At 41.4% G+C, this 26,044-nt stretch overlaps 1 protein-coding gene across 1 annotated transcript in view; it reads right to left on the bottom strand.

The window, feature by feature from the left end:
* LOC116235174 (uncharacterized) overlaps positions 1 to 22,030 on the bottom strand; it is a 142,464-nt gene extending 120,434 nt beyond the window's left edge. Inside the window, exons 1-3 of the mRNA XM_090152028.1 lie at positions 21,971 to 22,030; positions 12,688 to 12,830; positions 10,560 to 10,659 (exon numbers count right to left, since the gene is read on the bottom strand). The gene's annotated coding sequence lies outside the window, so the exon portion shown is untranslated. The remainder of the gene's footprint in view (positions 1 to 10,559; positions 10,660 to 12,687; positions 12,831 to 21,970) is intronic.
* Positions 22,031 to 26,044: the final 4,014 nt, after the last annotated feature.

Here is a 26,044-nt window from a genome sequence, read left to right as displayed (position 1 = left end):
TGTTTGGCTTCCAGTAAAAAACAACACCATGAGACACGTGTTGCAAGAAAACAACTGCAAGGCCTGACTGTGGACGTTGAAATTGGTGTAATAGTATTTCTACACACTTGAATGTTTTCAAACACCCAGCTATTGTGAAACAAAGCCAACTGTTTGGAGATTCAAGCAAACCTGTGCAGTTAAAACTTGTAGCTTTGCTTAACATTTCAGGGGTCAGGATGAGAAATATCCCTTTCAAGAGCTCTTGATGAGGACAATGAAGCACCGACAGGAAGAATTAGCCTGAAAAGACCACACTGTGCTTTACCCTGTGATCAGTGCACCCCAAAGCAGTATCTCAAAGCTGAATCATTGCTGCTGATGTGATCAATGGAGAGCACTGAGCACAAAGGGATTGCTGCCGTTGGCACTTTAAGTCATATCAAACAGCATGAAGAAATCAGAAAAGCACACCAACTTCCAAATAACTTTGACAGCTGTGCATAAGTGCAAACCAGGCTTCACATACATCTTTGTGCTTGGGCTGGTTTCTTAAGCTCGGCATACTTTTGAGTATAATGGGATGGTTTACTTATTTCTTAAGTGGGAATTAGTAGATTTGATGTAGTCACAATGTGGATGTATCCCAATTCCAATGAATCCCAGGTCTGAATGGATTTAGATTTGCTGTCTTCTGTAAATGCATCCGTGTATAATTGACTGTGCACGCAACTCTGGCCGTTAGAAGGCTTGCTTATTAAAACACAAACACAAAGCCAGTTTTGTACGGGAGGGAAATAAGCTGATGGCAGAACGTAGAGCTGTTTGTGGAAATCAGGCCCTCATGGACTGCATCTGTCCAAAAAAATTTCCAGCAAGGGCTAAACAAAGGAACTAGCATCCGTTCTTGTGCTGATGGCAAAGTGTTCTCCATTCCAAACATTTCATATAAGAGACCTATACGTACGGCTGGCGAGTCATCCAGAGCAGAAGATATCCACAGAGTTCCAGTGAAACCATACGAATTAACTGTTGACAAGACACAGCTATGAAGGAAAACAAAAGAGAGAAAACAGCCTACAAACATCTAATGCAAACTGCTTACATTGCCCATGCACTATGGAGTTATTGCTGAGCCACCAGAGCAACAAAACCAAGCCTTTTGTAAAATACTCAGATCTCCGAGGACTGCAGGGATTGCTGCTATCTCAGAGGTTCCTTCCAAGGGATTCCCAGTGATTCCTCTCCCCCATTACAACAAAAGTACTGGGAGAATGGTCTATTTTATGATATTTTTGTACTTTCAGGTAAGTCTATTCAAAAAACTAAGATTACGCTGGGTCATAAAAGGGCAAACTAAAAGTAAAGAGTGTGAAACAGGTAGTCAATTTTATTTTGTTTTCCTTGTTTCTTTTCTTTCCCAAAATTCTATTTACTTGTGGTGTAACTGTTAGGAAGAAAGGAGACGTGTTTCCAAAGTTGGTTGTTGGATACTCTGTGTGCTTCTCATAAAACTAACTGGATAATTGCATTAGAGGTTCACAGAAATGTTCTAATAATGTAAAATGTATTTTTCTTCCTTGGCAATTTTGAATGGAGTGTTTCTCCCCACAGATTTTCAGTTTCAACTAAAAAACGAAGTAGTTTTGCTCTGTAGCTGTGATGAAAATAACATATTTTCTATACAATCTTTCTTTCTTTTTTTTTTTTTTAAGCAAGATAGTTCTTTTAGTCAAAAATGCAATTTTCCATGAAAATAGATGTCTTTCACTGTTTCTAGCTCTTTGCTAATTCACTTTTAAGTATGTGAGAGAGGGAAAGATCCTTCTGGTTTTTGTCTTGTTCTGCCCATCCTTCCTGTACTTGAACATAAGAAGATCTCAGCAAGCATTAAAGCTGCAATACAGACTGGCTGCACCACGGGCACTGCAGCACAGAGCACAGCACAGCTATTACAATGACCTTTCGTGATTATCTTGTACTCTGTCATGAGTTAAATGAGGTCATTACTGATGTTACTTGCATTCCTCTTCCTTGGCCCATGACTTCAAAGACTAATGGGCCCCTTTTGTCACTGAATTCTTGTCAAAACGTTCAGTCCAATCAGACCCTTAATAACTGCATGCAGGATAACATTCGCAGATGAAAAGAACATGCAGACACATGCCTTATACATAATTAATCCTTCCAATGAACCTTCATGAATTTCAAAATTACACAAAATGGAACAAATCCAACAGATAGCCTCCTGTGGGCATATGAGGTCATGTATCCTACTAGGAGGGTGAGAAAGTGTAATTCTAACATGGATACCCAGTAATGACTCACACAAAGTCAGGAACTAATTTATTTTCTTGTCCTACAGCTATCCCAAGCTCTGACAACGTTATCAAAATACCAAGAAACCTGTCTATCTGTCAAGAAGATGAGAACCCAGCACTCTCACTGGGGTCTCAAGAAGTCCTGATCTCACTATCCATGCTGCTGCTGTCAAGGTGCAAATTCTTTCAAATGTATTTTGCCAGTACCAGTTATTCACATGATCAAGCAATGTTCAGATTTCTATCCAGAAACCTCTGCTCCCACCAAATAGCTGTACTGGGGGAGGGGGTGGGGTGGAGAGAAAGATTTGTTCTTGGAATCACGTAAAAGTAGCGGCTGACAATTTTCTTTCTAATGAAATGTTTGCCTAATTCAGTCCTGGCAAGGCTGTGCACATGTGGCAGCCACATCAAAAGCAGGGGCACTGGCACAAACAGCAACATGGCCTGAAGTGGTTTGCTCTGCTTCTACATGCCAGCTGCGTGCTCCAACCTCAGCTCTCACACTTACACTGCTGTCCGAGCGATGATCAGCACTGCTCTGAGTAGAAGCTTTGTTGTGTTTGTTCAGAACTGATGACGTGAACCTAAACTTCTAAAAATGACATTCATATTTTCCTCCTCCCTCTTAATTCCATATCAGTCTTTCCCTGTGTTATTACTGGTAGGTATCAAAACATGTCAAACATACCAAAATGAATATATTGCATCGACCTTTCCCAAATTTTATGGAATGTATTCGATAAAAATAGTCTCCTTCCTTTCAAGTAGATAGAAACGCTCTAGAAATCTTTGTATTTTCAATGAATGAAAACATCATTCTCCATCCAGCTCCATGCATGTCTCAAAGCTAACACACATCCACAAGCATTAGGTGAAAATCAAACAAAACATGTAAGAGCAAAAAAATAACCAGATTTAAATGGCAACAAAACCACTTAATGTACATGAGAATTTTAAAAGTTGAGTTTCCTGTAGGCAAAATAGCAGGAATTGATTTTTGAGACATTTTATCACAGAAAAGAAAAACTCAGAAGGTCAGCAAGTTCTATCCCTTACGCAAGTTGGATAAATATTTCAGGACTATTCCTGAATGATTTCAATCTAATTTGTTGCTTAAAATGCATAGTGAAGGAAATTCTAAGACTCCTTGGGTTCATCTTTCAGTGCTTCATAACTTTCATCATTTGATTTTTCCTAATATGTTACATAAATCAACGCGCAACTTTGCAGTAATTAAATTCAAACACATTCTGACAGAAAAAAAAAAATCAATGCTTTCTTTATATAAGTTCTTACATAAAGTAAATGTAACCACCTCCTAAGATAAGCGGATGGTAGTCTCACAAATACGTACCACAAGATGATGCTCACTTCGTAATCATACTTGACTCAATTTTGGCCTGGGAACTTCTACAAATTCCACATCCTTTTCTTCCCTCTCATTGACTTGCCAGGCCTCAGCACAACACTTTGCATTTGGCTTTACTGGAATTCAGCTTCTTTGTTTCTAAATCTCTCTTCTACTTATCAGAAAGTTCTGAATTCCAGCATCATGCTAAAGAACATCTGCAGCCCTTCCCAGCTCACTCCTATTTGCAAATCTCATACTTCATATTTTTAGCGCATTATCCAAGATCCCACTAACAATGTTGACCATATGTGAGCGCAGGACAGTCAGCTACAAAATCACCCTTTGATATGTCCTCCAAGTCTGACATCAAACCTTGTTAAATCATTAATGTCTGCCACACCCACAACCACATATCTATTTTATAATCGCTTAATCTTGACCACTTTTCTCTACTTTGATATTTAGATCCACTGTCAAAAGTCTTATTAAAATTAGGGCCAATCACACCACTGGTTTCTTCTAACCCACTGGTCTGGTTGTCCAAGAGTAAATGAAAAATTGGAGAGCCGATATTTACTTTCACTCACACCAGGATGTTGGCATCCAGCTGAAAAAGCAATCCACACAAATTACATCTATGCACTTATCTTACCTGAACAGTTCCAGACCTGTTACCAGGGACCGCAGGCCCAAAGCACCACAAGAAGCCCTACAGAGAAATTGCTCCTTGGTGCTCTTTAACAGGCACCACAGCACTGTGGTTAGTGCAAAGCAACAACTACAGCTCTGTTTAACCAAACACATGGCATGGGAGGAGGCACTAGTAACATCAATAGCATGTTTTTATGTCACAGTCCAAACTCAGAAGCACTTACCCACGAGTTAGGAGACACGTGCTGAAGGTCTTTTTCATGCAGAAACAATCCAAGCCCACAAAAACAAGTGGTTATAGACTCAAAGACCAAGGATGAGCCACTTAAAACCATCAACCACCACTGCAAAACAGAGGAACGCACAGTGCAGCTGTCAAAGCAAGAACTCCAAGCTGCATTTCTGAAATTAGAGGACCAAGAAGGCCAGCCTTAAAAAAAAACAACAGCAACCCTCAGAAAGAAAGAAAGAAACCATATCTCACGGGACCTTGTCCCATTCCTGTATCAGACTGCTGAGAAGGTGCAAGGAAATCTAAGGACCACTCTTGAAAGAGATGCTTAAAACTCAGCGTCAGACGAGGCTGAGATAGAAGCATTCTGTTGGAAAGTTTATTTGCAGAGGGACTACATTAGCAGATAACTTAGCCCAAAAAGAGCATAGCTTCCACTCCTAACAGAAATCATAGGAATTAGGTCTGGTATGCACAAACCAGTTAAAACTATATATTTTGTCTTCAACTGTTAAAGGAGCAGAACTGTAATCAGAAGTAACCACACATACATTTGCCCTTCAGCCCTGGTATGTCAGTACAAGAGACTGGAGAGCAGCAGTTCATACCAGGCTGCACTTAAACCTGAGGTTTTCAGTTTCACAGTGGTTAGCTCTGATTCAGACAAATAAACTCAAAAAACAAACAACAAAACACATAACATCTCAGAAGCAGAGAGGTTAATGCACTCCATAGTTATCAGATTCGTCACTATTGTACGTTAGATAAATAAACAGCCTTCTGCTGGTAGTACACTTTGAGAAGAAAGGTTTATAAAATTGTCTCCAACTGACAGCTCCACAGAATAGGATGTTTTCAAAACAAAACCCACCCTCTGTGAAAGGGAGAAGAAGGTCATCAGCCTCCCTGAGGAGCCCTAATCAGCCCAAGATAAGGGCAGGGATGTTGCCCAGCCCAGCCAACCCAGCCCAGCTGCCCGCTCTGCTCGCTGTCCTCACCGCAGACGTAACCTTGAAGGACACATCATGTGCTGCTGACTCACGGCATGCTTATGAAAAATAAGAACAGGGATTTCTTCCCGTCTTTATCTGCACTTAGTCTGTCACCTACTTTAATTCATAGAGAAACTCCTGGGAGCATATAGAAAGGCCAAGCCCAGACTCCACTGGTACATACAATGGACACCTGACCCCACACACTGACGCATCTGCCTGGATTTCCAGGGAGATACTTGTCCTCTGTGGGATGATGTCAGCATTGTTCATGGGCGCCATGAACCACAGCATCTCAACCACAGCCCTCAGCTGGTGGTATACCCAGACCCCATTCTAGACATGGATCTGAAACGGCTGAATTGCCTGCCTCTGTATTGAGGGTGGGAGAGCAGATGTGAACAAATCTGCAAATCAAAGCTCCAAAGTGAATGAAAGTAGACAGATGACAGCCATTGGGCAATCCAGCTACCCCAAAATACTGTCCCCAAGCTGATCATCTCCTTGTGTCTGTGACGCCTAGCAGCCTTAAGCAGTTCCTATCAGTTATTAGAGACCTGCTTCTACACCACTCACTATCTTGATGGAGCATCTCACGTCAGAATTCCAGAAACAAAGTGTCAGTCTCTCCACAGACTACATCTCTTACCAAGGTTCTATCAATCAACTTTATTTTGCCCCATCTCAGTATCTCCCATTAATGAATATGAGCCCCAACACCATAAGGCCAGGTCTGATGACAGGATAACACTTTCTGGCTATGCTGACTTATTTATTATGATATTTTGATATTTATTATGATATTATGATATATTATGACTTATGATTTAGAAAAAATAAAGTATCTCACAACAGTTTGAATATGAAGGCTGTTGCTGTTATGAAGACAGTGACACATCACTTAAAAATCTTAGCTTCCAGAGATTTAAAAAGGCAAAATGAGGCCAAGAGTAAATGATGAGGTTCTTTTTTAAAAGCAGAACTCCGAGTGAATGCTGAGATTCAACTCACAAGTGTAATATTTCCAGAGGTCATTTCATGGAGCCATAGACAAAGCATGCCACTACACACGCAATTACCAGAACTATTGTTGTACCCAATTTCCACTCACAAATTCACATGAAAAATCTCAGGATCCTCTACAGGAGGCAGAGGCTATTAGGCAACTACTGAGGTTTTATACTATGTTTATTTGGGGTGGAAAAGGCCATGCCATATAAGCAGTGACAAAACTACAATCTGGAATTCTCCTTGGTATAACTACTCGTAACTCAGTGCCTCGCTGGAATAGCTAAGCTGGCCCAAAATCATGAACCAGCCCATCGCTGTCCTCTGCTCGTAGACATCAGTACTACAATGCAGGCTCTGTTTGCTAAGCTATAAGAACAGGTTTTCTATTACAGAATACAGCCCTGAAACAAACCAGCAATCAAATCTGAACTCAGAAATTGTAGAATGAGGAGAAAAAAAAAAAATTAAAAACAAAAAACAAAGCTGTTTCTTCTAATTTCCCTCATGGTAGCAGATTCACTTTGGAACCAGCCTCAGGGAGAAAGGTAGGGAACGAACACTTCCCAGTTTAAATTGTCAGCATCTCGATCCCTCCAGCAGGGATAAACATTTGCAGAGCTCAAGAACTGGAGCCCTTTCAGTTGGAATTGTTTAACGTGAGACTGAATTCCGGAGCACTTATATTTGGGACAAACCCAAGAAGCTATTTATTTACTTATTTGAGAGATGGGCTCGGTTTTCTCTTGCAGGCCAAAGTGCCATCGCTTCCCATCAAGTTCTGCCTCTTCAAATTTCCCCTGCAATTAGAGTTAAATCAAATCCTGCTCCCTCCCCATCCTTAACGCTGAAAGCATCACTCACTTGAACAGTTTCAATGCTCTTCTCCAGGGCTTTTTATTATTATTATTTCTGCAGTAGAGAGAAAGAACGCTGTCAATCTGCCTATGAATAAATAATTAACTTATTAAGATCTTCTCAATTTTCCATAAAGTTGGAGGCTGGCACAATGGGCCAAAAAAACAACAGGTATCAATCAGGTTTACTGAAATACAGACAGGTGGTTTAAAACTCACACCAGGTGAGCTCAGCAGCAATTTGGGCACCCAGTAATGCAATTATCTCAAACTGATATCAGCATAATCTAAAAGAAAGCTGGCAACATCTATGTAAGGTAAAAGGGATGAAAATTCATTATGTCAAATTTTGATTGTGGTTGGTGCACAGGGCTTTACACAACAAGTGTGTAAATCCCCAGTTCACATATACAACCTGCATTTTTGTTTGCCAAAGAGCTTTCTCACTGCTTAAACAATATAGCTCAAATTTACTCCATGCTTTAGGATTTCCTAAAAGCAATCCAAAAGTTGCTGGTTTTTTTTTTTTTTTAAATAAGCTGATCTTCTTTCTGAACACTATGACAGAAATAAATGTGTTTCTACTTCCCAAGTAATGTTGTGATTTAAACAGTGTTTCTTTAAAAGTATTATTTTCTCCCATTTCAAAACTCTGATTGCTAGATCCAGACAGGGTATCTAAGACTGAAGGCTTACAGCAAAGTGGTTGGCAAAAATGAAATTAAGCTTTCATTGCCACAATGAGTAAAAAAGTGGAAGGAGGTTTATAAATATAGAAAACAGCTGTGGAATGAAAAATATTGAAAACATGAAAGGGTTAAACAGGTATGAGATATGTTCAGTCACTAGATGCAGGAACTAAACAAGAACATTTTAAAGATGAGCTGGATAGAGAACCATGAAAAATCTTACAAATACAAGGAAAACAATGGGATGCTGCAGGGAGTTGCTTAGATCACGGACAGGCAGAACCCAGCTCTAGAGAAGTTCACCTGTCTCTGCTAACAACATTGAGAGGACAGATTTTTGTTGTAAGCCTCTGGTTACTTCGTATTTAAATTCAGGCCCTAATTATCACTTCTCTAAAATTTCTGTCACACATTCTGACTTTATGCTCAATTGATGGCACCTGCACATTTGGCAAATACCTTTAGACAATTCATTCCAGTACCTCAAAATCAAACCTTCAGTCCACAGAAGAAGCCATCTTAAAGTCAGATCAGTAAAACAGCTCAAGAGCTGCAATTTGCAGGGGCATGCCATGAATGTGCCAGCCCAAAATAACGCTTTGTTTTGGGCCTCTACTGGGTAAGCAGGCACATGCAGAAGCCCACGGGCTGCTGAATTAAAATACAGTTAAATTTAGCTTTCAAATGTTTGCCTAGCTCCGGTGTGTTGGAAGGATGATAGCCAATAACACCAGCTCTGAAGTGCTCACAGATTCAGAGCATCCTCTCTCTCGGAGCCCTAACAGGGAGATGCTTGGTCTCCCCTCTCATCTCCTACTCATCCAACATTTTAATACACAGAATCCTACTCCTATTGCCAGGGAGGCAAAGAAAAGGTCAACAAACTCCTGTGCTGCAAGTTAGTTTGTCAAACTCCATTCTCGGCAGCATGACTTCCCATGTTAATGCGAGTGTTTGCCTCTGTGCCAATAGCCCCTATTGTGTGCATTTGTAACATAAGATTTACGGTAAAGCTTGCAACATTTTTCAGGCATAATAAGCGTTTATTCACCATCCCAGGTCTATAAGCAGAGGCCTGACAAGTAATTATTGACACATTGTGCAGAAAGAAAAGCAGTGGGCGAGCTGCTGTTGCGAATGGCAGCGTGGGCAGGGGGAGGGAGGGGCTGTGTCAAAGGAGTGACAGCCTTGGTGCCCAACATTGTCAAAGCCAACGCTGACTCGCACTGTTCTGCATGCCTGACTGTATTTGTGCTCCCTGTCACTCGGGTGTGACATGCCAAAACATGAGGAGCGCTCCTTTTCTCATGCTAATGCTTTGTAATGACAGCTTTGTGATCCCCATGCTGTGTTCTGCTCAACAAGTCAAGGTGTGACAGCAGCAGGCCCTGCTGACAGCCAGCACCGTGCTGCCCTCACCCATACCACGCTCCTCCTCGGACTATAGGACCCAAAGCCTGCCAGAACAGCACCCCACTGAGCCCACATGGGCTTTCCAAACACATGCCTGCCTACCTGCTGGCACTGCCCTGGTCCCAGCATACCGCAGCCTTCTAGGACCCTTGCTGCAGGAAAGACACTGAGGTCCTGAAGCATGTCTAGAGAGGGGCAATGAAGCTGTGAAAGGACCGGAGGACTATGGGATCTGATGGGGAGCAGCTGAGGGAACTGGGATGGCTCAGTCTGGAGAAGAGGAGGCTCAGGGAAGACCTTATTGCTGTCTGCAAGTCCCTGAAAGGAGATTGTGAGGCAGGTACCTGCTCCCAGGTAACAGCAATAGGATGAGAGGTGATGGCCTCAAGTTGCACGAGGGGAGGTTCTGGCTGGAAATTAGGAAGCATGTCTTCACCAGGAAGGTAGGGGAGTCATCATCTCTGGAGGTGTGGCACTGAGGGACACAGTTAGAGGGCGTGATGGGGATGGGTCGATGGTTGAACTAAGTTATCTTAGTGGTCTTTTCCAACCTTAATGATTTCATAATTCTATAGCAGGCCTGGCACAAGGCCCTGTGCCACCCTGAGGTCAGAAGGGAAGGAACTGGAAAATCTGCTCCTAGGTCAAGTCTCACGAGCTCCTTCTCTCTGGGGTCCAAACCTGCTTGTTCTGTTGCAACAAGGAACAAATTGCAAGCTTCAAACTAAACCCCATGATGGTGTTTTAGTGAAACTGCTAAGCTACGCTCAGAATTAATACAAGCTCTGAACAGCACACGGTATCACCAGACAGGATTAGGATGTATTAGCAAAGCAATGTAAAGGACGCCTACATATGTTATAGTTGGCTGTAAGACCGTAAGTCACATTACCACCAAGTTCATCCAAAAAAACAAAGCAGCTCTCAAAATGTGCTTTATATGTGAAAGAAAGCTGGGCAGGAAAGGGCAGAGTGCAGCCTGCCTAGACTAAGCAATACGTTGGCTTCTTGGGATTTGGAGTTTGCATACAGGCTGGGGAAGCACATGAGCTTGGCTACTTACACGAAGTTTATCCAAATGATCCAAAACTCAGCGCTCAGCAGAGCCGGGCTAGGAAGCTTGCCAGAAGGCTTCTTCACAAGATTTATGGTGCTTCCTGCTTCTTGTTCCCAGGCAGAACCAGGAAGAAAGCAGAGTAAAAATGGAAAATATTTTTTAGAAAAGTTATGAATCTATTTTTCAAAGGTCAAATAAGTTCACAGTAAAAGTTCTGTGTGAACTTTATGATCTTTTTTTCCTTTCTTTTCAAAGTTTTATCCAACAGCTGAGTGAGAGAATCTGAAATTCTAGTGGTACTGATGAGAAAGACAAAAAACAAGATAACTACAATCCAAAATCAAAGTCATTGCATTAGAAAGCTGCAATTGTTTCTTATCCCAGGTGACACCACTGGGGTCCAAGGAACCCATGACATTAGGTATCCCATACACAGAAGGATGGGCTGCTGCATACAGTTTAGTCCAAGATTCCAACACACTAAGCACGGGTCAGGGGAAGAGGGGGCCTTGAAAAGTATATTATGATCCAAATTCCAGCATCTCAGAAGTTGGAATTTTCAAAGCTGCCTGTGACATCTGGAGACCACAGTTCCCTGCAGTGGTACCGCCATCTCATGAATGCACAGAGCACACTACTATCTTTTTTTCTGCTCTATCACCCCATATGTCAGTTGCAGCTGAACCATGATCTGCTGAGCAGCTGGGTGGGGAGGGAAGTGCAGTGGTACCACACAGCAGGAGCGGTGATGCTCAAAAGACACTGCTTGGAGGTACTTATTCAGCTGCAGCCCAGAGCTGAAGCCCAAAGCTACCAGAAAGCCCAGGGAAGCAGACAGCCATTCCTGCCACGTGATTTAAGCCAGCACACATCCCTGCATGTCTGAACTCACAGGAAGTTCAGGTGCCTGCACTCAAATCCAGCCTGAAAAACAGCTTTGAGAGCTTGAAAAATACAGCCTATGGCTTTAATAAAGAGGAAAAGCAACAGCTTTGTATGCACCCTTCAGTATGCACATATGATTACATCAGCAAAGGCTAGTCCAAGATAATCTACAGTTTTGCATTATCAAACTTTCCTTCAAGATTTCTGTGCAATTCCTTTGGTTGTATTCTAGCTCTGGTCTCATTGAGTTGGGCAGGATATATGTGCTTCAAAGTGGGTTTAGGTGTTGATCAAAGTGTTGATAAAGTCTGAAAACTTCTTTATTTTCCTGTTTCACATCTGGCAATTCATTTGCTCCTATAAGATCAAAACACCTGTAAGAACTCTGATTTAGTATGAGACTGGATTCAACACTGTTGCACAGGAAGAGCTTTGCAAAGCCTCAGCTAGATTCACTGTATGAGCAGCTGAAACAAAGAAGTAATCTTTAGAGATCAACACGTGCTATAAACAAGCATTCCATGCATTAGGGAGCCCAATTTTCTTCCTAGTACCTAAGGGCTGCCCTGCATTTTCTTCTGGAAATGATTTCAGTACAGTGGCCTTTACCTGCAGATCCTATAATTATTCTGACTTCTAAAACTGTATCTTTTCCAACAGTATGCCCCAATCTTTGCAAATAACAACTTGTAGTGAACTATTAGCTATGCTCACTATTTCCATGCCAGTACATCCCTATAAACAGAAAACTGAGGGCTCTAAAAGGTCTGCACTGACATTCACACTTTTCATCTCTAGTTACTCTTTAGGTTTAGCCTGATAACCTTTGTCTTCTTAGAATCTGGGCTTCACAAGGAAAATCTAAAGAGGGAAGCGCAATTTCACTCTCTCTCACCTCTGCTTGTGCGCCTTTTTTCTTTGCCCTCCTTAAGTCAGAATTTCCTAGATATGTCTCAAATACTATAGATGCCAGATAGGCCTTGACCACAGGCCTCAGACTTTTGATACCTGAAGATTTTCTTTGAGAGGAAATGGGAGCACTAAAAGAAATCTGTGTAAAACTCAACAGGAGTTTTACATCAAGCAGAGAGCTCCTCTGGCCGGGGCCCATCAGGATTCTGCATGTCTCCAGCAACTAATCAATGTGCTGATATAAATCTGCTTCAGCCATTTGGAATTGCTCAATTAAATTGCCCTATTATTAGATATTCATTTTATATTTTCATTAAGACTCTGTTCTGCAGCTCACCCTGCTTCAGCACTGCCCAGAGGATGGCAGGTGTGGGAGGAGATGCAGCAGCACAGCACAGAACTCGGTCTGGTTTCAGGAGCACTGGCACAGCCTGTGGTTGCAGTTGGTCCACGTAGTTACGAGTCAGAAGCCAACATTTTCTGTAAACAGATGGAGGATATTTGCTAAATAAATCACAGTTTAATCAACAAAAGAAAACCTCTGATTTTGCTTGATCCATTTTCATTTAATTAAAGCAAAGGTTGCAGGACAAGAGGGTATTTTACTGTAAGTGTTGCTAGGAGAACTACTTTTGGCAAGGCTTGCACTGACACTACAACAGGCTGGAGGCTGAATGACAGGCTTCCACATTTGTGTTGTCACACGCAGTCACATGTCACCAAGCTGCCTTGGGGCCAGCAGGAGCTTCAGAATTGCCAATTTTAATCAAAGGCATTACGTCCCAAAGGCAACTTGTCCTGCCCATCCACGGGGAGAGGTGCTGCCCAGCATGGGAACTTCCAGCACACCGTGCCAAACACAAAGTCTGACGCTTCCTTTTAGTGTGAAACCATTTGGAACATGTCTCTGCTGTTTTTTTTCTCCTCTTAAAGTGATGATATTGATGGATGGCTAAGGTCCTGTATGTGGCAGCCACAAGATACACAAACACGCTGCTCAGTGAGGGTAAGCCTGTGATGTCTATACAGTAGCGTGCATTTTTTAGCTCATTGTTAAGGGAGATTGCTTTTCAACAGGCAGACAGGGCACAGCTGCTAGGCTCTCTGGAAGCAGCTCTGCTTCCCCATGGCTGCAGTGCCCCTGGGGAACAGCAGCACGGTGAGCCGACATCGATAGCCACATGGACTGCAGGGCAAGAAGCGTGCTTTCCAATTAACGCACAATTATGACAGATGTGTCATCTATTGCTTCAGATATCAGGAAAGCTGAAGTGCTGAGAAGCCAGCAGACAGGCACCTGTCACTGTTAGGAAAAGTGATGAAACCCGTGGGGCTGCTCCACAGCACATTGGTGGGCAGCAGTGCAAGAGGAGGGTGCGATGTCCAGGGCTGGGACACCCAGCATGTGGCCATCAGTGGCTAAACTGCAGAAGAGATCACAGAATGGTTGGGTTGGAAGGGACCTTAAAGCAAACCCAGTCCCAACCCCTGCTGTGCACTGGCTGACCCCTAGTTCAGGCTGCCCAGGTCCCATCCATGGCCTTGGGCACTTCAGGGATAGGGCTCCCACAGCTCTGGGCAGCAGCGCCAGGGTCTCTGAGTAAAGAATTTCTTCCTTACATCAGACATAAATTCAACCCTCTTTGTGTAAAGCCATTCCCACTTGTCCTATCACTATAAGACCAAGTAAAAAGCTCTCCCTCCTGCTTATCAGCTCCCTTTAAATATTGAAAGGTCAAACACACAGTCCAGAAGAGCACTACACAAGGAGTGTATTTAGTCCTGTCAAGCTTCAGCATCAGTTTAAGCCAATGCAGATGTCCTTTTAACTCCAGTGCTCACAAATTTGCTAATTATTAACATAAGCCTGCAGCTGAAAGCTCCCTAAAGTTCCCCCACACTCTGTGTTGGGCAGTGCCAAAAGTCACCAGCTCCATCAACCAACTACCCCCAGTACTAATGCATGAATAGAAAAGAATTGCAAGCCTCTCCCAAAACTATGGCCATCGCAAAAGAGAAGCACAAGAGGGCATGTAGAAGGCAAGGATGTTTGCAAAGTGACACAGCAGGAGGAGAAGCAAGAACAGCCCCCAGGTTTGAGGTCACACTGCATGTCATCATGTGCACACAACCTGCTCAAGCATGTGCATATATGCTACAGGTACACACACATATTCCTACTGAAAAGTTAAACTGAAATGAAATTAGAATTAAAATTGGATAATTACTGACATACTGAAATCATTTAAAAATCAGTCTTATGAAAATTAAACGGCTAAAAAGAAATCCAGACGAATTATGGTTGGACGTACACTTAAAGTATCTTGACTTCAACTCTGCCCTGGAGCAATGCAAAACACTTTGGTTAAGGCACTGCAGTGTTTTCTCCCCAGGCTTACTTACGTTTCATGGTGTTTGGGAGTTTCTGTTTTGGTGGTGGGTGTCGCATTGCTCTTCTGTTCCTTTGCTTGCTTTTGATTTCCCAATCTGAGCAGGTCTGGTTCCAAACTTCTTTGGATTAGGTTCACATTTGCCCATAACTTTTACAATCTCTTTGCATTTTTTGTGAGATGACTGAAGCCAGTTGATGGTTCATATTTCACACTTGGGAATGACAAGATCACCAAGGAAAATAACTATTTTATACATACCAATATTCTGGCCTGAAAACACTCTGGTCTAATCCAACATTTCCTATCAGAGCCTTTTGTTTTGGGTGTGGGCTATCATGCTGATTGCTCAAGCCATTGGGAGCCCAAGGCGCACACATTACATAGCACTGACAGTCATCTAGTTTACAGGTACACTTAAAGGTCCACCCAGATCTTTAAGCGCCAGACCAGACCCTCTGCCAGCTGCAGGGGAAGGTCCATAACCCAGCACAGCGGAGCCAGCACAGCCTGGCTGGCCTCACAGCTTTTGGGAGTGCCTGGGGAATAATTCAGGTACGTAATCAACTGGTCCTGAGCCCAGTCTCATGTTAATACATGATCATGATTTCAGCAATCATGGTATATGTAAGGAGAAACAAGTATTTGTGTCAAAAGGAGGAAGATCAAATGTCCAACCACAAATATCTAGTGGAGAAAGTGATATTCCAGTTTCTTTACTAATGCACTGATTTCCTGAGTGAAGAAATCCATTTTGTCAGCCCTATAAGCACTCATTCCCCCATTCCTCTTAATTACACCATACTGCAATTTAACAGCAATCAGCAAGAGGCATTGCAGAAGGCAGCCATGTTCCAGGGTAACTCTGAGGGGTTATAAACTTGCAAAGATCAATTTTATCAACATTGAACATAATGCATCTCAAGTTCAGAGCCTTCCAAGTCCTGCTGAGCTATTCTATTTTCCAGAAAGCAAATGACTTTGAAACGCTCTCTTCATCTGAAACACTTATCTGGCATCTATTTACATGCAAATATAATAAAGTAGTATTTGCTGCTAAAGACAAGATCACTCTAACCCTGCTGTCATGGAACTGGTTTTCTCTTAGCAATCTTTTTTTTTTTTCTTTAAATAAAATTATTCTAAAAATATGTCAGCACATAACAGGTCCCTGTTAGACAGGGGAGTCCAGTGAGTCCAAGGAAGCAGCACCAGACAAACCAAGACAAGTGGGACAGGCAAAAGTAGCTGAGTTATCTTTGGGTTGATCCAATTTCTATCAAATTCAAACTAAGGGAAGGCAAACCAAGGACATCCTTTACCTCCCTTATCATTATACATTTACTTTATTCATCGCAGTCCTTCCCTCGTGCCTCTATGGAAATATATATTAAATAGCCTAAGTTTTTCCAGCCATAATAATTCACTTGTACACTTCTAGGAAATTCCATTAGTACGTGATATCCTTTAATTTAGCTTCACAACATCTGGTGAACACAACAGTATCACATACAAAAATAACCTGTCAAGTTGAACTTTTAGTAGGTTTTTAGGGAAGACGGAGGGGCACTGTGGGAGAACCCAACACTGAGCAGCACAGAGCAGAAGTTGCAGCTCACCCCAGGAATGCCAGAATGATTAAAAACACTTTACAGCATTTTGTCTCTAATTTATGACAGCTGATATAATTGGTGGCATGAGAAAAGAGTCTGATTGGCCCAAAGCAGGACAAAACCAGCATAAAGGGCACAGCTTCGCTCCCACTGAAATCTGACAAAAGCACCCTTGTTTGCAATAAAGCATAATTTAGATTCTAAGTCTTGTTGATCACATGGTTTGAAAGTTGCTATAATGCCTTCCTTTGCATCCTTAACCTCTCCAGAACACCCACACATAGATAACACACATGGTGAGCCCAGGCTGACCTCCCCTCCAGCCCTGGCAGCGCTGCAGAGCTGTCCCAGTCCTGTCCCTCTGCCAACCAACAGCCTCTGTGTTAAGTGCTTTTTCATTATAACAATAATTTATTCATTAATGCTAACTTAACCCACTCCAGCCTGAGGAATTCCAGAGTAATAGTGCAATTCAGGCTTCCATCCGATCCAGCCTCCCAGCTGCAAAAAAGAAAGCAGCTTCAAACTGCATATAGTTCCTTAAAAAAAAAACTACGCACACACAAAAACAATACAGAAATATTAATTAATGTTTCTCTGCTTATCTGTTCTTCCAGTGCTTGTTCAGTCTTCCTGGCTAGGACAGTTCCATATACATTTAAAATATCAATCTAATCTCCCCAAAGAGCTATTGATTTATCAGCTCCATCTCTGTGTTGCTATTGAATGCCTTCAGAAAGCTGCCAAATATGTCTATCCTTTCCACTGCTTCTATCAGTCCTCTAGCCTCAATGTCAGCTCATCTATTGATCTGAAAGCAGTTCTGGTCTTCCAGTCTACCAGCTCTCTCTCTTCTCTTCATATTGTAAATGTGCTCATAATTGGCACACTGAAGTAGCAATCGCACACCAAACCAGCAATCCCTCCCCAGCAGAATTCATCTAATCCGCTCAGTTCCTCTTGAGTAGAACTCATGAAATGAAACTGAACTGGGGAGAATGGAGAGAGAAGTTAAAAAAGGAAGGGAGAATAAAGAGGAAGGAAGTATGTTTTCCTCCTAGTGTATATTCTTATTATGAATTTCAGTGAGTTTTCTGAAGATAGGCCTAGCTTTGGTGGGGATTCAGTTTCTGCTCAACTCCAGTTCTGTGCTAGAGCTGAGCCCAGCCTTCCTCCATCAGCCTGACCCAAAGCCCTCTGCCCAGAGATCTCTCCAGACACGTTTGTCTTTCTGCTCACACACTGCATTCGTAAATGAAATTCATAAATGAAAAGATGTATCTGCAACAGTCTTTGCAAAATATCAAAAAAAAAAAAAAAAAGCACTACATAACAACTTGAGGAATAAATACTTACCTGTCCCATCACCAGTTACCTATTTGTGACTGCAATTAAACTACAATACTATAACTATTAATTATTGATTACTATTCTTTGTCAGTGTTCAGCCACTTACTGCTTATCTAACAAGCTTCTGCAAGAGCACAAGGCAGAAAGTGGAGCTGTCAACTGCTTCCTCCTGTGCCACCAGGAGACATGGCACAGGGTGGTAGTCTGCAGCAGAGATGCCCTGCTCCCATTACATGATGCTTCTCATTCATTTTTCTGCTGATAGTGGAGAAGTGACTCCAGGAACCAGCCAGAAGGCAACGAAACTTACTACTGTTTATAAATCCTATTGAACAACTGCTTTTATTACACCAAAATGTAACTTGGGAATTAACTGTGAAGCACTGTTGGCATTCAGTCTCTATCTATATTTAGACCTTACTGGTAAAAACAAAGAATCATAGAATTGCTCACGTTGGAAAAGAAGTTAAAGATCATCGAGTCCAACCACAACCTAACCATACTACCTTAACTAAAAACCCTCTGCTAAATCATGTCCCCGAGCACCACATCCAAGGCTAAGGATGGATACTGCATTTAGTTTTATGGTGTTTTATTTCTTCTTTTTTTTTAACCAGTGAAATTATACTGATAAAAATCACAGTGAAGACAGATTTATACTTGTATGAAGATTATTTTATTATATAGATTATTATTATGCCAGTATGAATGCAGAATAAACACATCTTTAGAAAGCAACCTCATATAACTGCATCTGCAGAGGACTCAGGACTTGCCATATAACAGTATGTTTAAGGCAATATGGTTTTCAGGCAAGGCTGTAAGCCATATTTATATTATGAGCTCTGCCCTCTGCAGAACTCTGGTGTTTCATTGGCTTATACACAGAGCTCTTTGGAGGACTGAGGCCTCCATAATGAGTTCATATACATAAACAGAAAGAAGTTCGCACAGAATCTTGCACTCAGGTTCCTTACGCAAAAGGAAGCCACAGAGGTTTGACTGGTCCTAAATCATGTCTTAGCTCTGCTTTTCTTCAGATAAAAAAGGAGGGGGATACAGTTGAAAGGGAAGGAATTACGACAGTATCAGCAAAAGTGAGCTGTGGATTAAAAGTAAAAGGTTTGATAACTTCAACACACACACCTCTCAAGACAACACAGGAAAGTAACAAAGAAGCAGCTATTCCCCGTGATCTGCTGCCCAGTCAAGCACATTTTTTATCAAACATGGCCTTATAGGGAAGGGAAGGCTGGCATCCAGGGAGGGTGATGCCTGGTAGAGAAATTCACAGAGAGAACAAAAGCTTCTAGCTATCTCAGGAACAGTGACCAGCTCCTCCTCTCTTCCTCCAGCAAGCAGTGTGCCAAGGTAGATTAGATTCAGACTTGTTCTGCCTGCTGATGGTCCAGTAGATAATCCAAAAAATAATCACCCAGACAGCCATGGTTTGATATCTACTCAATGCTGGCACAGGTCGTACTGCATGCCCACACAACTTGCTTTCTCACCACTTCACACAGATTTGACCCTCAGAACTCAAATATTTGATGTATCCAGAGGTAACTCCTCCAGATCAGTTACTGCTATGAAGCTAAAGACCATCACCTGGAAGGAACTCTGGATTTCTTCACACGTCAAACTGTTCACAATCACTATCTCTCCAGTAAGATGCAGAGGAATGATGCTTACAATCCATCATATAAGTTGCTGGGGCATAAAATGAACTCTAAACAGAGGAAGATCTGAATGACATCATGAAAAATAAATGTCTAGGAGATTAATATTTACACCACATTTACAAGTGGTTAATAAGTAAGCCGCTTTCTCTGTCTGTGATCATAAGTTATAGAAAATGGAGAAGGAATTTAGGAAACAAAAGCTTCTGGACATCAGCAAAATAGAAAGGAAATTAAAACAAGCAATAGTCATCAAGGATTTCAGACCCATGAACAAGGCAAGAGTCTGCAGCAAAAGGATGTGTTGTGCTAAGCTTGGCTAAATCGCTCCTGCAGACGTTTCCCTTTGATGGTTTATTTACAAACCAGAATTAAAGTCATACATGTTCCTTCTAAAACCACTTCCTCCCAAGAAGGATCCACACAAGGGTCTGGAGAGCACCTCCATAGCAGAGCAAAGGATGTTCTGCACTGATTTCACAAATCTCCTGCCCTTGCAGCGCATCCAGCTGCTCATGTTTCGTACACAACCAACCTGCTGTTGTGTCCCCATCAAGTGACAGAAGTGGGACACAGCCTGGTCCCCATGGAGAAGCAACAGTGCCGGGCTCTTCGCTGGGCACGCTCAGCTCCCCATAGGTCCAGGTCAGAACTCCATGTTTTTGAAAAGGTTTTACTGAAGATGTTTAAATATTTGCTTTTTTTTAGTGTTTGTGGCTTACAACGCCCACTTAGAAAATGGAAAATCACATTCCTTCCCCCTTTTCAGAGCATGCATCCCACCAGGCTGGCGCACACAGGGAGCAGAGCTGCCCACAGCAGCCTCAGCCCTATTCTTGGTTCTCCTCTTGGTGGTCAGAGGTATGAGGTGACAGCAGCACAGTAGGGCAGGACACACATTTTCCCAGGCTGCCTGCCCAAGTCCTCACCCAAATGCCAACCAGCACTGCTGCACCAGCAGATCTGTGCACCAGCATCGCAGCCTGTAAGGAATGGCTGCCCGAGGCCCATCTGACAGACAGACAGAAGAGAAGCTTGTGAGAGGAACTGGAATCTGAAATAAGGTTTCCCAAGCCCAAAGTTTTATATACACTGCTGCATCTTCTCTGTATCACACCAGCAATAATTTCACGAGTCACCATTCTGCTTTTATTCTGGCAACTGCAAAAAGAGAACATAGTTTCTTGAGTCATATGACTACCTAAAAAGGCATCTGCCCCTGAAAAAGCTTGCATGGGATGCACCTTTTGTTAATCTTTGTGTGGATTCTAGGACTGGGTAAGAACATGCCCCAAGTGAATTACGCTGTTATTGTAAAGTAATGCAGCTAATGCTGCAAACCTGATTGGACATGAGTACAATCAATAGAGATAAGCAGAAGCAGCAGCCAGATTTGTTGAATAAATGAATTCTTGCAAGTTACTTGCTTAGCTGCTCCATCAATGACAATACTCACATCGATTTCAGTGGGAAGTGGGATCAGGCCCTGATTTCTGACACTGCAGATATCAGGAGTCTGCCATATAACAGGTGATACAGAATTAATTAGAATGTATTAAAAAAAAAAAAAAAAGAAACTCTTCTCTGCTCTCAAACTTCCACAGACTCCTGCCCTACAATTCATCATCTATATTATTAATCTTTCCCCCAAACTGTAAAGCAACAGAGCAGAATGGCAGTGCCAGCATTCCTGTTAAGATCTCACAGCCCTCATTAATAAACTTAATAGAGGCACTGGAATATCTCAGGAGTGTAGTAGGTTATAGACTAAGGCTTTCCCAGGGGTGCAGTTTTATGTTTTTGTTTCACACAGAAGTAATGTGCTTATTCCAGGATCCTACTTTTTTATATATCATTTTTGAACACTTGGCTATTCTCCTTTCTGCTAATTGCCAAACATATAACCGCCCTCGTTTTCAGCCAAAAGAGAAAAGAAGAAATTAAAACCAGCATTAATCCATTTGTGTAGTGTGGGAACTTACTCCTTCACCTTCCAAGTACAGCACAGCATTCCCAGGTGCTGCAGGGATCCTGACTTGTGCCCTGCAACTCCTTCCACAAAAGCAGGAGGCTATCAATAACTACAGGCTAAAACCAACAAACAGCCACTTACTCTTGTAGAGGGGTAAGTTACATCTCTGTTTAAATGGCTGTAAACCCAGAACAGTTAAAATTTCTTTAGCTTTCAACCTGTGCCAACGAAAATAAGATGAGATTACGTGTGCTTGCATATCCTGCTGTAAGCAGAACAGCACTTTTGGATGAAAATAGAAGAGTGGAGAAGAACAGAAGTTATGTCTACTACCTGCCCAGCTGATCACTAGCTGAATAAGAAGGGGATGAAGTAAAGCCATACAATGTTGTTAGAAGAGAAAGAGACCACAGAGACAAAGTTCTGAGCCGTAGTTCAGAATACAGCTTCACAAAGAGAGCCTTGAAAGCACTCTCCTCCCATTTACAACCACTGAGGCCACTTCCCGCCCTCTTCCTGATGAAAAAGCATCTCTGTAGCAACTGCAGAATTTGACCCCCCAGAAGATCAAAGTTAGTATATTTTTCAGCTGCCTACCACAACACAATGAACAAACCTGTAGTTGACATGGATCCCCAAGCAGCAGATGCACAAGAGTAGCACTGAAGGATCACGCAGTGTGTTGGATGGAAAAAACACAGTCCTTTATCAGGGAGCCTTTCATGACTGCAGTTTACCTTTGTATTTCATATTAATGCATCAAATGCTGCAGCTGATGAAAAATAAGCTCATGGTAGACATGTTAAAAGAGTTCTGCATCAGCCAACTTGTTCCTAAGTTTGTGGTAGAATCCCCATCAAGGTCAGCAGAAGCTGAGTTTGGATAAGCATGACTATTCCTGAAAATCTTTTAACATACGTCAAAGGCACTGTAGAGATGCCTAACACTAGAGTCCTATACTTTGGTGCTCATTTTAATGTTATTTGAAGTTTCCCTCATTCTTTTTTATTATTGTTTTTTAAAGTTACCAGATCTTGCTAGGAAAAAATCATCTGGAAGCAGTGTGAATGTGAAGTAAATGGGGTACAAAAATAGAGGCCAATACCATACTTTCTACTATCCCTGGGGCACAAGGAGATGCACCCAGCAGTGTATGGATTAAAAATAACATTTTCAAGTAATATGAATAACCCAGAACCATCAAAATGCAGTTACTTTAATTCACAGTTTTAATGTATTTATTTATTTCAATTAGACCATGATGGCTTCAGTTCATTACCTAGTTAATAAAGTGAATTAGATAATGTTAGTGCAGCAATTAGCACTGGTGTTTTCTATTTTTCTAATAGTGTTCAAGATCTATTTGTCAGGAAAGTAGGGCTGTTTGCACGGTGGATTTAGTAACAGCCTGACATGTTTCTAATGTGATGGGTCAGTTTTTAATTTTTTTTTTCTTCCCTCTAGCATGGGAACAACTCTAACAGCAATTTCACTAGCTCAGAGAAAGCAATTCCTTAAAGGATTCAGCATGACCCGTTTTAAAAACACATCTGGTTTTGTCCCCACAAAGCTATATTCTATTTAACATTTTGCCACACACTTCATATTCACTGCCTTTCCTCCAGCATGGATTGCTCTTTAAAATATACTGGAACATTGGAAAGGTTTCAATCCAGGAAAGCTGTTAGGTTTCAGAGTTTGTAAATAGTCTTATCTATCTCCTCTGTACTGGAGGAGAAACCATACAAAACCAACAGGATCTGAGTAAAATCAACAGCTCTCTATGTGGCAAGAACTCAAGATGCGTAAAAGAAGTACCTAATCAAAAATGCCTAAATCATGCAAGACATATGACTTTCTACAATAGCTACAGTTAATGTATTTGGCATTTGTTTAGCTTCTGGAACTCAACAGCTAGAAAACATACTTCCAATTTTCTTCTGAATGAAAGATCTTTGCAGAAAATATTTACAGTAGAATACAATTCAGTGTGTAGAAATGTCTATTTATCTGCTTTCTCTTGTGACTGACAAAATGTACTCCTCACTACAAACAAGAGGGTGTGAGAAGGGTTTTACCTAACATAATTACGTATACAGGAAAGCAAGCAGAATTTGGACAAGAGCTTGAAAATGTTATGACAATCTTTGCAAGGCTGAATTTACACATGTTGTACATTAAGCTTGCTTAGATGCCATTTCCTTCTTTTTGAATTTTACACACTGAACACATGAACAGTTCCTTTGCATTTACCTTTCTCTTGAGGATGCAATAACTTGAAATGGGCTCCAAATTCCCTGATAGAAGTCACACACCTTTCCATTTTGCTTGCTTCTCTTGATGACTACCTTCTTTTAACCTGGGCAGAGAGAGAAAACAGAGATGAGAAAATGAAAAGCTCTCTTTATCTCCTAGCAGATTCTTTGGAATATGAAAGCAACATTACAGATTGATAATCTACAGATTTCCAGAAGCTATAGAGAATGGGTGTGGTTTTTCTCCGTATTGTCCATCCTACAGCCTTAGGAGTGCCCACTCCATTTCTATTCCTTATGTGACATCATGAAGTCTCCCTTCCTCCGCTCCCACTTCTATACAGTCACACATCCACTCACACTCATTTTGCCCTCTGAACTGAAGCAATGACCCATTTCTTGTGATTAAATTAGCGTAAGTAATAAGATATCATAGATCTGATTGATTTCCCCAGCAATAGTTATTAACCAGCTCAATTCAGAGGAAAGCAGAGTCATTATTCTAAACATTGATTCCTGAACAGGATTGCAAGAGAAGGGTGCACTGAGACACATGTACTTGAATGCACATATCTAGAGAGCTGAAATACTTTCTGAGATCCTATGTCCAGTACCAGGACTTCCTAAGCCAGAAAGATTTTACTGAATTTAACTGACCTAGATGGATTTTTCTTCCATTAAATAATCTATAAGCTTTGCATGCTATGGCAAAGAGTCGCATAGCTTAAATCTTTTTTAAAGAATAAGTTCCATCTGTTTATCTTGAACTTTTTCATTCCTGTCTCATCTGAAGCCCTCCTGGTTCTTGCAAGAGAAACAGAACCTACTCTCTGTAGGAGAAAAGCAAGCATATTAGGCAACACAAAGAAATACAGTGTGGGTAACCATGGCATTGTCCTCTAAGTATATTAAGAGACAGAAGAAAGAAGGCCAGCAGAGAACAGAGAAAAAACATGACAGAAGTCAAAGAAAGTTCGCAGAGCCAGTGAATGAAACACTCGTACATTCAAGCCATTAGAAACAATAAATAGCAACAAATAGTCCCACAGTAGTTCAATTATACTGCCATCAGTTTCAGTTCTGGTCCAAATAGCTCTCTCCTCTTCTAGAATTCAAAATGAGATGTATTACACTTTAAAGAATCTGTGTGAGTGTATGTGTGCCTTTGGGACTTTTTCAAGTCACTTATTTGTCTGAATGCCATTGATTTTTCTCCTAATTGTTATTCACTATGCTAATTTCCCTCACAAATCTCACATGCTATTGATCAAAAAGTAATAAACTCTCTAGCAAACAAAACAAGCATTATTGCAATGTTGGGAAAACATCATTTAATATCAATACCATATTTACAATTATCTTTAACCCAAATTTCACCCTCAGTGCAATGCATAATCAAAATCAGAGAGCTCCAGTCAAAAGGGTAACATTAAAAGACTCCTACTAGGCGATTTTTTAGTAGATTATAAGAAAGGCTGAAACAGAACAATCTTAACAGTTTAAGATATATAGTTAATGCCACAAATAAACACTGCTGAATGAAGCATAGCCTCCCTTGCCTGTCTCTTCTGTTATTTGGAGACAGTCACCATGAAGATAAAACAGAAGTAAGGGCAGCATTAGTATCTGTGCCAAAATAACCTATGGAGGACCATGCCTCATGTAAATTGTGGTTTCTGCAATTCTTTTTTGTTGTTTTTTTTTAATATAAGAACACGCTGGATTCAATCCAGTTTCCAGTATATGTCTGCTGATTTTCCTCATCTTGAGTAATGGTAGTAGTAACTAAATGGTAATAATTTACGATCACTGCAGTCTGAATGGGTCTTGTTTCAAACACCAAGAAATCCTCTGAACTATGCTCTTCCTTTTACCCCCCATTTTCTGAATTTTGCCTTGAATTTCATATTTTCCCCTGAAAATAACTGCTCATTTTCTTCTCCGTCAGTGCAAATTCTAAGCAAGTCGCTGCAAAGCCAATGAATTCTACGTAGTGAAATTAAGTGTGAAAGAGAAGATCAGGTCCCATAGGGCCCCAGAGACATATTCCAAATCTGGACAGTTAAGGCAGACTTTTATTAAACCAAATAGAACATCTTCAGCTCTTTTTATATTTTTTTTGTTTGTTTTTTTTTCTGTTTCCTTTATCAGCAAGGTGTTTCTTGGTAGAAAATCAACTGTTCGCATTTCAGTTCACTGTGCATGTTTCTGATGAACTCAGATAGGAACTTCACTTGGGATATTGTGAGTTGGGTTTGACTGCTGACTGCAGACAGAAAGACATCACTGGAAGCAGATCCATCACAAACATGAAAGGCTGGAGGGAAAGGCAGCCAGACAAAGGCAAGCACACAGACTGAATGCCAGGACCAAGACACACAGTTGTGAGGAACTCAAATTCTGACTGAAAACCCAGCAGATATCTTCATTTGGCA

This window comes from Phasianus colchicus, chromosome 17, assembly GCF_987193195.1.
Source record: "Phasianus colchicus chromosome 17, bPhaCol1.hap1.1, whole genome shotgun sequence".
NCBI lineage: Eukaryota > Metazoa > Chordata > Aves > Galliformes > Phasianidae > Phasianus > Phasianus colchicus.
The sequence above is the reverse complement of the archived record's forward strand: the minus strand, read 5'-3'. Positions and strand labels throughout refer to the sequence as shown.